Source organism: Macrobrachium nipponense, chromosome 3 (assembly GCF_015104395.2).
Source record: "Macrobrachium nipponense isolate FS-2020 chromosome 3, ASM1510439v2, whole genome shotgun sequence".
NCBI lineage: Eukaryota > Metazoa > Arthropoda > Malacostraca > Decapoda > Palaemonidae > Macrobrachium > Macrobrachium nipponense.
The window spans coordinates 79188693-79201192 of NC_087202.1; the positions used below are offsets into that span (position 1 = coordinate 79188693).

The 12500-nt window shown below is 38.2% G+C and overlaps 1 protein-coding gene across 14 annotated transcripts in view; it reads left to right on the forward strand.

Annotated features, from left to right (window-relative positions):
• Positions 1-12500, forward strand: part of LOC135221837 (homeobox protein homothorax-like) — a 652109-nt gene that overhangs the window by 123332 nt on the left and 516277 nt on the right. The window lies entirely within an intron of this gene.

A 12500-nucleotide genomic window follows, 5' to 3' on the forward strand; every position in this document is an offset into this window, starting at 1 on the left:
ATAAGGTTACCCTCTGTAGTAGCTTTTATAATATTTTCGTGTTTGACTATGTAAAATTATTGTGGGCTAGTAACACTCCAGATATTTCATGTCATTTGGTTGAGCTATCACACGGGCCAAGTTGAGGATGAAAATTAGCTACTGTGCCTTCTGCTCTCTCCTTCAGTTTCTTTATTTTTAGTTTTCTGTAAAAATGAAGCTGTCCAGATGATCTTCAAAAAAAAAAAAAAAAAAAAAAAACTCTCGGGACTTGAGGGCTGCAAATTTGTATGTTGATCATCCACCCTCCACTCAACAACCTTACCAAATTGCAGCCTTCTAGCCTCAGCAATTTTTATTTTATTTAACGTTAAAGTTAGCCATAATCGTGCGTCTGGCAACGCTGTAGGACAGGCCACCATCCGGTGTAGCTGAAAGCTTCACGGGCCGTGACTCATGCAGAAAACTCGAATGCGCCGAAGTTTTCACTTGTTTTCACTACGCAATACCTATTGCCTAAGATGTCACGATACTTACAGGCATAGATGGCTGGATTTTAGCTATTGTAGCTTTTTAGACATTCAATAGTTCGTGCTACTCGCTTTTCACAGTGATAAGCTTAACGTTTCTGTCAAGGCGTCACGGGGGCGAGGGTGTGGTTGCGGATCAACCAGCAGGGCCACGACTGATTCCTGAACCTCTCTCTGTCTGCTCTCCGTGTTCTGCCGGCAAAGGGTTTGTATGGTAGTTCCGATGAGCCTTTAGATACGTGTATGGTGGTGTTTATGTTGGTATCAGTGGTTTGGCGAGCGAGCTTTATGGTATAGTTAGGGGCCGATAGGCTTGTTAAGGGGATGGGCTTAAAGAGAGAGAGAGGCTTTGAAGGGGCCCATTTGAAAAGCGGTGGCTGCCGCCTTTTTTTAAGATGACTCCCTCGTGTTGGTAGTGGGGTAGTTTTGGTTACTTGGGAATAGGGAGATTATCAGGTAGAAATCACTGAATTTTGGGATAGTGAGCTATCTTCATATAAGGATATAGAGTACAATACAGTTTTCACATGTAAAAGATTATTAGTGTATGAGCATGTATAAGAAATACTGCTATTATATATATATATATATATATATATATATATATATATATATATATATATAAATTCTTTTGTTAAAACAGGATACATCTCAAGTATATAAGGTCCATTAAAACACTCTGGTTTAAACCTTTAAAACCAGTGTGCTTTAATGGGCCTTATATACTTGATATATATATATATATATATATATATATATATATATATATATATATAGACACAGATATAGACATGTAGATAGACATAAATGTAAATAGGAAGGGAGAAAGGAGAGGAATAACAATGTTGGACCTGTTGTTACTGATAAGGGAAGGAAGCCAAAAAAAAAAAAAAAAAAAAAAAAAAGTTTAGCAGTAGTGGGGATGTCTTGTGGAGAGAAAGGCGTCTGTTAATATTCCTGTATCGTCTCCGTCTTGGCGGATCAAGTTTAAAAGGACACGCAGGGAACAGATGATGTCGATAATGGATTTAGGGTTAAAAAAAAAAAAGAGAGAGATAGAGGGACACAGAATTCTTTCCGTAGGTCTAAGTCTTGTTTTATGTAGATGAACCGATAACTGATGAGATGTAATTAACCTCTTACGCCGAAGCCTAAAAATCAAAACCTCTCTGTATGCCGGCGCCGGTTTGAGTGAGCGAAGGACCCCGGAAAAAATAATTTTTTCAAAAAAATCACAGCGCGCTTAGTTTTGAAGATTAAGAGTTCATTTTTGGCTCATTTTTTTTTTCATTGCCTGAAGTTTAGTATGCAATCATCAGAAATGAATATTATCATATGTAAATAATGCGATATATGGTAGCGAAAAAAAAAAATTCATAGATAATTGTATTCAAATCACGCTGTGCACGGTCAAGCTAACGAGTTACTTTTTTTTTCGTTGTAGTTGTACACTAAATTGCAATCATTTTGATATATAATTCATAGTAAAACAATAAAAGCAACACCGGAAAAATATTATCAAAATGATGTACGAATTCGTAACGAGCGGACGTAAAAAATGTTATTTTCAAAAATTCACCGTAATTCTAAATAATGTTCTAGAGACTTCCAATTTGTTTCAAAATTAAGACAAATTATTGAATATTACGATACTGTAAGAGTTTTAGATTAGAATTGCAGATTTCGACCATTTCGGACGAGTTAAATTTGACCGAATGTCGAAATTTTTAATATATATATTTTTTCATATGCACATATTCGAAGATGGAAAAGCTACAACCCTTCAATTATTTTTATTGTATTCTTCATGAATTTGCACACATTTTGATATATTAAACTCTATAAAAAGGCTAATATGAAAAGGAGCAAATATTAGGATACTGCCATGTACGTATTTCGGAGACTAGCGCCGAATCGGCGCGCGGGAGTGAAGGTAATATATTTTCAAAAATTCACCATAAATCACAATATTGTTTTAGAGACTTCAAATTTGTTTCAAAATTAAGAAAAATGACGGAATATTACTAGGCGTAAGAGTTTTTAGCTTACAATTGCGTTTTTCAATTATTTCGGTAGAGTCAAATTTGACCGAACGTGGTTTTTTTCTATTTATCGTGATTTATATGCAAATATTTCGAAAAAAACGAGAAAAGCTACAACCTTCAATCATTTTTAGTTGTATTCTACATGAAATTGCGCACATTTTCATATATAAAACTTTATGTAACAGCTAATTTTAAATGGTGCAAACATTTCGACAATCGCACAAAAAAATTCTGATTTTTTCGGAAGTTACCGCGCGAACGTAATTTTTTTTTTTCATAAATTCACCATAAATCGAAATATTGTGCTAGAGACTTCCAAGTCGTTGCAAAATTAAGGTAAATGATTGAATATTACTAGAATATAAGAGTTTTAGCTTACAATTGCGTTTTTTCGACATTTCGGTAGAGTCAAAGTTGACCGAAAGTTGAAATTTTTGCACTTAACGTTATTTATATGAAAATATTTCAAAACTGATAAAAGCTACAACCATGGGTTGTTTTTTGTTGTATTGTGCATGAAATTGCGCACATTTCCATATATAAAACTTTATGTAACGGCAAATTTAAAAGGGTGGAAAAAATAAGACAATCGCACGAAAAAATTTATCGGAAGAGTTATCGTACGAACGTAAGGAAAAAGTTTTTTCATAAATTCACCATAAATCGAAATATTGTGCTAGAGACGTCCAATTTGTTGCAAAATGAAGGCAAATGATTGCATATTACTATAATATAAGAAAATTTTAGCTTACAATTGCGTTTTCCTTCTCGACCATTTCTTGTAGAGTCAAAGTTGACCGAGGTTGAAATTTTGCAATTAGCGTTATTTTATATGAAAATATTTCAAATTGATAAAAGCTACAATCATGAGTATTTTTTAGTTGTATTGTGCATGAAATTGCGCACATTTTCATATATAATACTTCATGTAAAGGATAATTTAAAATGGTGCAATAATTATGTCAAAGTGACGAAATAATTTCCGAGATGTGTCACTGATACTTTTTAGTGCGATAAGAAAGAAATTCGCGCTTGCGCGCCTGCGTAGCGATTGTAAACAAAACAACGCCTTGATCCGTGAACTCCCAGCATCCCCCAAGGCGCGTGATACAAAAGTTTTCGGCTGGTAGGCCTATAAGTATTTTTCCGCGAATTTTTAAAAAAAACTTTTTTTGAGAGCCGACGTATGATACGTCCAATCGGCATACGGGAGACATTTTGACTCGACGTTTAATACGTCCAATCGGCGTAAGAGGGTTAAATAAAGGACGGGTCGGCGATACAATGATAAAACGTAAAGGACATTGATAACAACTGTGCTATCGATCTTGGAGGACTGTGACGTCTTGTGGAGGAGTTAGTTTTATTATATATATATATTATATATATATATATATATATATATATATATATATATATATTATATATATATATGCATGCTGCCTGGATAAGTGCAATGAAAATTAACCTTAGTGAAAATTATTTGGATTTTACAATGATATACTGTGAAAGATTAATGCTCTTAAGTATTTGATGACTTCAATAAGCATATACTAGATTGAACACACCACACACACACTTACACAGCACCACACACACACACACACAACACACACATATATATATATATATATATATATAGTTATAATATATATGTAGTATGTATGTATACCATACATACATACATACATACATACATACATACCAAACAGTCCATTTAAATCGTATATAAACTATATTCGATAACGGATTTGTAATGACTTTATATTTAATAGGTGTGTATATATATACATGCATATGTGTGTACATATATATACACATGAAAAGAGCACAGGATAGTCAAAATGAATTAAACTGGTTAAAAAAAAATTCACGTCTTAAGCCTTTTGAAGGGTGTAGAGGTGTCTTTCTTTGTTGGTTGATTGGGAGGGCGGGTAGGGTGGTGGCGGGTAATGGGGGTTGGGGAGACAGGTAAGGGCAGGAGAGCAAAAGGAGTTGTGTCAGGTAGGGGGTTTTGGTGGGTTAGGGGAGGGGGAGAAACGATGTTAAGGTTTAGAGATTGAGGACTTAAAGACGGTTGTGATGAAGTGGACAAAGTGACTAGTGTGCGCCAACGAAGATGATGCTATCACAACCCACCGTTGGCCAGTCTCAGCGAGTCTGTTTGGGGCAATTTAGATATCTTAACTACCTGAACAGGGCCAAGTTGTAGTAACAAGTTGTTTGGCGGAGATCGCCGATAGGTAGTTTATGGCGTCGAGCCGTTGGGGCTAAACCCACTGGTAGTAGTGGTAGTTGTTAGTAGTACTACAACTACTATGTACTAGTAGTAGTAGGGTGCTGCCGATATATATATTTTTTCTCTTCTTGGAAATTTGAGCGAATTGTGAAAATTTGATTTTGGGACTGAGTAGGAGGCTTTTGCACTTCTTATCCCGTTATCCTTTTCTGAAATGAGAGAGAGAGAGAGAGAGAGAGAGAGAGAGAGAGAGAGAGAGAGCTCCAATGGGACAAAGGCTTCTCCAGACCAGAGCCTCGCGAGGACGTTACCTTTAACCTCACTTTCCAACGTTCGCCCTTCGACCGATAGCGGTCGCCCGTCTTTTCAAGGAGGGCGACGGCGACGTTCGAACCAATTAGAAAATAATTGGTAATTTGTGAATCGAGGTAGTAGTCCTCCTCCTCATTCCCCTCCTCCTCCTCCTCCTCCTCCTCCCGGGATCCTACTTGATTTATAAACAAGAATCGAGTTTAGATCGGAGGTTACCACTTTCTATAGTGATTTTTAGAGTACAAGATTGATGTTGGCCCCTTCTTAACGGGTTATAAAGGTATTAGACAAACCCTAACTTTACGGAGTTTATCATGGGAGGTAGTTAACGATGGTTATAAAAATAATCGCCACCTCTCTCTCTCTCTTCTCTCTCTCTCTCTGACTTTAGAATAGACGTAATTCTAGTACTACATGTTAAAACTATATTCACAACCGAAAGATATCGTTGTTAAGCACCATACAAGAAAATTCTAGTTAGGCGCAAGAAGTGTTGGATGTTTTAGAAGCGGGATTAAGGAATGTCAGCGTGGCTTTAAACTCGAACGATCGAGGGTGATGAAGAGATCTCGGTAGCATTCCAAAGGATGATGTCAGATTACCGACTAAACGGACGAGTTACGGCTGTGGCAGCGATATGTGAACAGAAAATTTGCATTGTTCTTTCCGCAGAGATTGTCCAAGCTTAGCGTACGTAAGAAAGAGTTTGCTACGTCGGATTACATAAACTTAAAATCAAGCGGTCCGTCAAAAGCTAAGGTTGTCAGGATGTTTCTTAAGCTTTACTGTACCTGAAGTTGTAACTTCGATAATCTGTTAGGATGTTCCTTAATCTTTACTGTTCCAGAAGTAGTAACTTTGATAATCTGCTAGAATGTTCCTTAAACCTTATTGTTCCTGAAGTAGTAACTTCGATAATCTGTCAGGATGTTCCTTAAGATTTACTGTTCCAGAAGCAGTAACATGGATAATCTGTCAGGAAGTTTCTAAGCCGTATTGTTCCTGAAGTAGTAACTTAGTAATCTGTTAGGATGTTCGTTAAACTTTACTGTTCCAGAAGCAGTAACATGGATAATCTGTCAGGATGTTCCTTAAGCCATATTGTTCCTGAAGCAGTAACTTCGATAATCTGTCAGGATGTTCCTTAAGATTTACTGTTCCAGAAGCAGTAACATGGATAATCTGTCAGGATGTTCCTTAAGCCATATTGTTTCTGAAGTAGTAACTTCGATAATCTGTCAAGATGTTCCTTGAGCCTTATTGTTCCAGAAGAAGTAACTTCGATAATCTTTGGAACCATTTTAAAAAGCGCGGCAATGGTTAGTTTTTTCGTGTGTTTACAAGGTATTTATAATCTTTGGAACCATTTCAAAAAGCGCGACAATGGTTAGTTTTTTTCATGTGTTTCCAAGGTATTTACAGTAGGTAAGATCATCATATGTTGGCTCTATATACATTTCAATTAAGTATTTACCTGGCTCCGTACTTGTCTTTACATCATATATTTTGCATTGTAAGGAATAAAGTACTTCTGCTTTTTGAAGATTCGGTCATAGTTTTTTTAGTCCTGCCAGTAACTAAATACATGTTGCAAACTTTTCATTGACTGAATAACTTTGCTTCCAAACTTACTAACAAGTCTCGTTCATTCAAACAGTCAACTCAGATTCTGGCCTTAATGATCCAGTGTCTGAGCAGCTGCGTCACCGTCGGCATTATTTTTATCACAGTTTATGACGTCTGTATTGATAGAGCACAATACGGAGATTGCCCTGCAGGGAGAGTAACAACCTTTTGGAAGAGAGAAGTTGTACGAGACTTAATTGCCTCATTGTTGCTAGTTCTTTTCTCTCTTTTTAGAATGAAGTCTCATATTTTTTTTCCCTTTCCTCTGCATTCTCTTCGTTTCCAGTTTGTCTGAGGTATGAGGTATTAGGGTGGTTGCCTCGCCGGTTCCTGCTTTACCATAAAAATTCGCTATCTCAAAGACTTTAAGCTAAGAATTTTTTTACAATGCATTTAAACTTCTCTCAAGAATGGGACTACAATTAAATCCTGGAGATTTTGTGTGTCTGGGGAGAATCTGGTTTCCGGTTTCGTATGAGAAGTCGTTTATGATGAATTGTGGAGAGAGATGATATAGACCCAACCATCATAACCTCTCAGAGTCGTCTGATTTAATGCATATATTATTCCTTGTAGGTTATATATTTTCTGCTGTCTGCAGTAGTGGCCTTTCCTATCTTATCTCCTTCATCTATGATATCGCTTGGAGGCAAACCCAAGAAAGATCGAGGTGGGTCTTGTGGGTCACACTTTGAAAATAGCGCCACCCGTTCTGGGTTTGTGTCTGTCTGTGATGGTCATTCAAATTCACTCAGGTGTTGGTTGCAAAGGATTGAACTCTGTTAATTAAGCTATACATCCTCGTTCATTGTTGGACTCGCATTTATCATCGCTGATGATTTATTGTCTTTGCAGTGTTGCATATGAAAGATGCAGTTGTAGGCAGGACGATTGGGTATCTTGAAAATGTTGTTGCAACCTCCTAAGTGATTTTTATACACGTAATGGCCCCAGAGCATTAAGGCCTGGTTCCAGTAGCGAGTTGCAAGAGGTTGAGCCTTATTGGCAGGGGCACGATTAGAAGGGGAGGGGGGAGGGTAAGGGGGCAGGGGTGGGTATTGGTGTTCCAGGAAGGGGCGTCCGCCACAATCCCGACCTTCCCGAAGCGCCGTAGAGGAAGCTAATTAGAATACGAAAAGCGGTGCGGGGCTGAACGTACCATGGTCCCCCCTGTCTTGGAACAATACCGCACTAATGAACCAGCCTGCTCTTTTGCAACCTTCCAGCTACCTTCCTTCCTTCACAGTTGCAAGTAACGCACGCATGTACACACGCAAGTTACACACAACAGCGCTACTTGGCCTATATGCTTTGTACTCAAAGATATTTCTCCCCACCATCCTGCCCTGCTCTTTTCCGAGCTGTCTCGAAGACTCTTACACACTACACATTGGGTATGGTTTTCGATGGGTCTATGCTTATGGGTATGGTGTTCGATGGGCATTTGCTTATGGGTATGGTGTTCGATGGGTATTCGCTTATGGGTATGTATGGTGTTCGATGGGTATTTGCTTATGAGTATGGTGTTCGATGGCCATTTGCTTATGAGTATGCTGTTCGATGGGTATTTGCTTATTGGTAAGGTTTTCGATGGGTATTTGCTTATTGGTAGGTATTCGATGGGTATTTGCTTATTCTGTGCATCTCGTGGAGATGTTTTTGGTAGTTGGTTGAGACCTTGGAACTCCCCTTCGTTTATATGAAAACATCGTCAACATCATCACAGCGAATGAGTTTATCATAAGTGACATCTGGCCATTGAGTAACCCTATGCCTGAGCTGAGTGAATGTTTTTGTAAACTAGAAGAGTTCATATTTTTTAAGTCCTAATATTACCTTTATTATATAGGAGGAATCCTCGACATTGTCCACTGGAAAATGAAGGTTCATGCTAGAGAGATCGTCCTCTCTCTCTCTCTCTCTCTCTCCTCTCTCTCTCTCTCTCTCTCTTGACACTTAATGACACTTCGTTTCGCCTCTAGAGGCCGTTTCCAGCCGTGGTTTGTCGTTTAACATTATGCTAATTGATAATTGGTTACCTGTGTTGTGTTTGTACCTGATCGCTTATACTGATGTCGACCGCTTCCTTCCTGGCCGTTCCCCAAACTCCTGACAAACACAATAACATCTCTCCCTCGACTAATTTGTGAATTTGTTTGTGGTTTTGAGGTCATTCCAAATGGAAAATTGTTATTTGGCCAATTTCTTTTGTTTGTAGTTTGCCATATTACGCGTTCCAAGATTATGTCGATATGGCGCATATACGCTTTTGGCGTACCTAGTGAATTGTATTTTTTTCTTTGACTCGTCCTCTTCGATGGAAGTTATGAAATAGGCAAAATCATTATGAATTCATAATCTAACGTTTATTTTTTTCATAATTTCCCTAAAGTAGCAGACCGAAACTCATGCTAGACCATTTTTTAAGATGATAATATTCAACAGATTCGGAAGCTGTTGAGGACATATAAATTTATTTTTACTCTCTGACTTCTTTTGTGTTCCCAGGAAAACTGTTTATCTTTCAAGTGATCATAATGACTATTAACTAAAAGGAGACGAGCTGAGCATTTCATCGCTTGAGCCTTCGTGTATGAATGCTCTTTAAAACCCAAAAAATTGTAATTCAATCATTCATAAGCCTCGTTTTCTAGATAAGTTATACAGAATGGTAGGTCTGAATTATCGGTTTGTTTGAATTGTTTCTGAAGAAAGTTTAACCGTTTTAAAGTCAGTGCAAATCATTTAGGACCCGAGCCAAGTGGAGTCATTTGAGAGAGAGAGAGAGAGAGAGAGAGAGAGAGAGAGAGAGAGAGGTGTAAAAGAAAAGGGGTTTTGAGCGTCAGTGTCTTATTACAGAGGCGGTTATCTCTTATCTTATCTGGTCGTGCCGTAGATAAACTTGAACCATTAGTGTTAAGAAGTGGCCGAGATTTGTGTCTGAAGGAGAGAAGGCAAAGTGAAGCGACGGAGAGCGAGAAAGAAGGGATGATGACGATGATGATGATAGAAATAATGCGCCGATGGCGTAATCGAACAGAAAGGTTGATTAGAACTTGCGTTGCATATGAGGAATGTTATTGGTTTCTCAGGGCAGGTAAAGTCTTTGTTCCTTATCGTCAATACATATGAAGTAGAAGAATCTGTCATCATTCGCTATTTAATTTTTTTTATGATATGACATACCGTTGACCGATTTTTTTTCATATTTTTTTCATATATCTTTGAATGAGAGAATTGTATTCGCTCGACCCTTGTAGGTCATCCGAATTGGCCTAATGCATTTTTCCATCTTTTTTAATATTGTTTATTTAGATGAGAATTGTATTCACTTGACCTTTGCAGGTCAACCAAGTTGACCTAATGTATTTTACATCTTTTTTAATATTTTTTATTTAGATGAGAATTGTATTAACTTGACCTTTGCTGGTTATGCAAATTAACCTAATTTATTTTTCATCTTCTTTCATATTTTTCTATATAAATGAGAGAACTGCATTCGCTCTCGACCTTTGCTGGTCATCCAGATTGACCTAATTTATTTTTCATCATTTTTAATATTTATTTATTGAACAGAGAATTGCATTCGCTCGACCTCTGCAGGTCAACCAAAGTGAGCGTAAGCCAATCTTCCTCTTGAAAACTTGTCAGTGGCAGCCCTTTCATGATGATCGCCTTAATCGGTTTTGCGACGCTTCGTCCGCAGTCTCCGAGGAGTCTCTCTCTGTGCATTCGTGCGATCGCTGTGCTTTTACATACTCTGCAAATATGACGATTGGTATGTCAATGAGATTAGGCCGGGTAGAGGTTGCTTGGCATTGAATATTAAATGAAGAGCAATCTGCTAATCTGTTAATTCGGGGCTATTATTTGCGTAAGCATCCTGTCTTGTGTGTGTATTGCATACGTAACCACCCCGTTGAGTTCGGTTGCTGCGCTGAACTTTTGGGAAAGCGAGAGAGAGTCTCACGTGTTAATTATCCAGCTGTTACCTATGTATTGCCTTCGTTCAAATGAAGGAGCTCCAGCGTGGTTTGGTTTATTTATCTTCCCTAATTCCTATTATTTTTCTCTCTACGTTTTCTCTCGGATAACGATTTAGTTTGCATTCTCGTTGTCTTCACGTCCCACGAGACATAAAAGATAATCCACAAATTATTTAGGGATTAAGTCTGGCGTGTTTTTAGAAGAGAAGCACCACTATTTTTTCCCCCTTCCATTTTTCCTCTATCGGATCTGGGCTAGAGAGGACGCCCCATTGCCCTCTTCCCTTCAGTAAAATTGTAATCACCAGGAGGACCACTAAAAGTTACATCTGAAACTTGTGACGGACCTAAGACCTAATCTTCTCCAATCTCGTCGCTTTTGGCAGAGAAGGATTGACAGGTAATCCGCTTCGTTGGTGTCGGGCTTTGGAGGGGGTTTAGGGAGATGATTATTGAAGTGTCAGTGACTGCTTATTAAGGAATTAGGTTTTGAGGAAACTTTGTCAGAGAGTTATTGGGGCCAGGAGCCTTGTTGGGGGGGTTGGGGGGGGGGGGACTGTTAGAAACTTTCTGGGGACTGGAATTAAAGTTTGTGAAGGACGAGTAATTTTTGATTGGCCTGATTTTGTGAGACACGACGTCTATCACCTTGATTGTGATTGTTATGTGACTTTTGTGAAATTGTGCAATAATGTGTTACGGGCATTATATAATTTCTTGCCTTAGAAGATTGCTAAGATTGCTGTGGGAATGATTCAAGAAAAATCATTTTCATCAGAGAGATGACGAGGGTCACTGAGACTCATTTCTTGTGAATTAAATCTTGATACATTGGTGAAAGTACACCATGAAACATTTATTTTTGCGAGTAATAGTAACTTTATAGTTTTGGGTTCTCATCTCATCTATCCTCAGTGATATTCTCTCTCTCTCTCTCTCTCTCTCTCTCTCTCTCTCTCTCTCTCTCTCTCTCTCTCTCTCTCTCTCTCTCTTAATTTTTACGTGAGTTAATGAGTTAATTTTTCTCAAATTTACCAGACATTCTTATAAATTTACTGTATTTATGTATGTACATATATGTATGTGTATGTATGGATGTATGAAGTATGTGGTTTGTACATATGTATGTACGTGTGTAACACTGAATCACGAAAGTTTGGAACGTGATAAATGCATAAATAAAGGTATAAACCACGTGGGAAAGTGGAACACAGAGTAGTTGCAAGATCTTTCGACTCAACGTCCTTTACTTAGCAGACTGAAAGATTGATTGATTTGTCAGTTCTTACTGGCATCGCAGACTGACTGACATACATGAGAAATGTATGTATGGATGGATATTTGAAGTATGTACTCCTTAATTCCACATACTACAAACAGGCGGCCGCCCATCTACTGGAATTTTTTCTTCTTCTTCTTCTGATAAGGCCGACCGGCTCCTCCTTTGGATGCCTAAGTCAAAAGGTGTGATTCGAGTAGGCTTATACCTGTGGAAACATTATCACAGGTGGACTCTGCTCTCCTTCGGCCCCCTTATCATTAGCGTAGCGATTTCAAGTACACAAACACAAATTATCCAATCATCCTGACACCTGTCGCCAGTGGTCCATGGGAAAGTGTGTTTGTTTGTTTGTGTGTTTAAAGTTTGCTTCGGAGCTGTGCCAGAGAATTATTCCGACGAACAAGTGGCTTTTGAGATTACATTCGTGCTCTGTGGTGAATGTTGCTATTATTTTTTTTGATAAACGCTTCTTCCAACGAATCGCAGGTGATTGAAATAGAT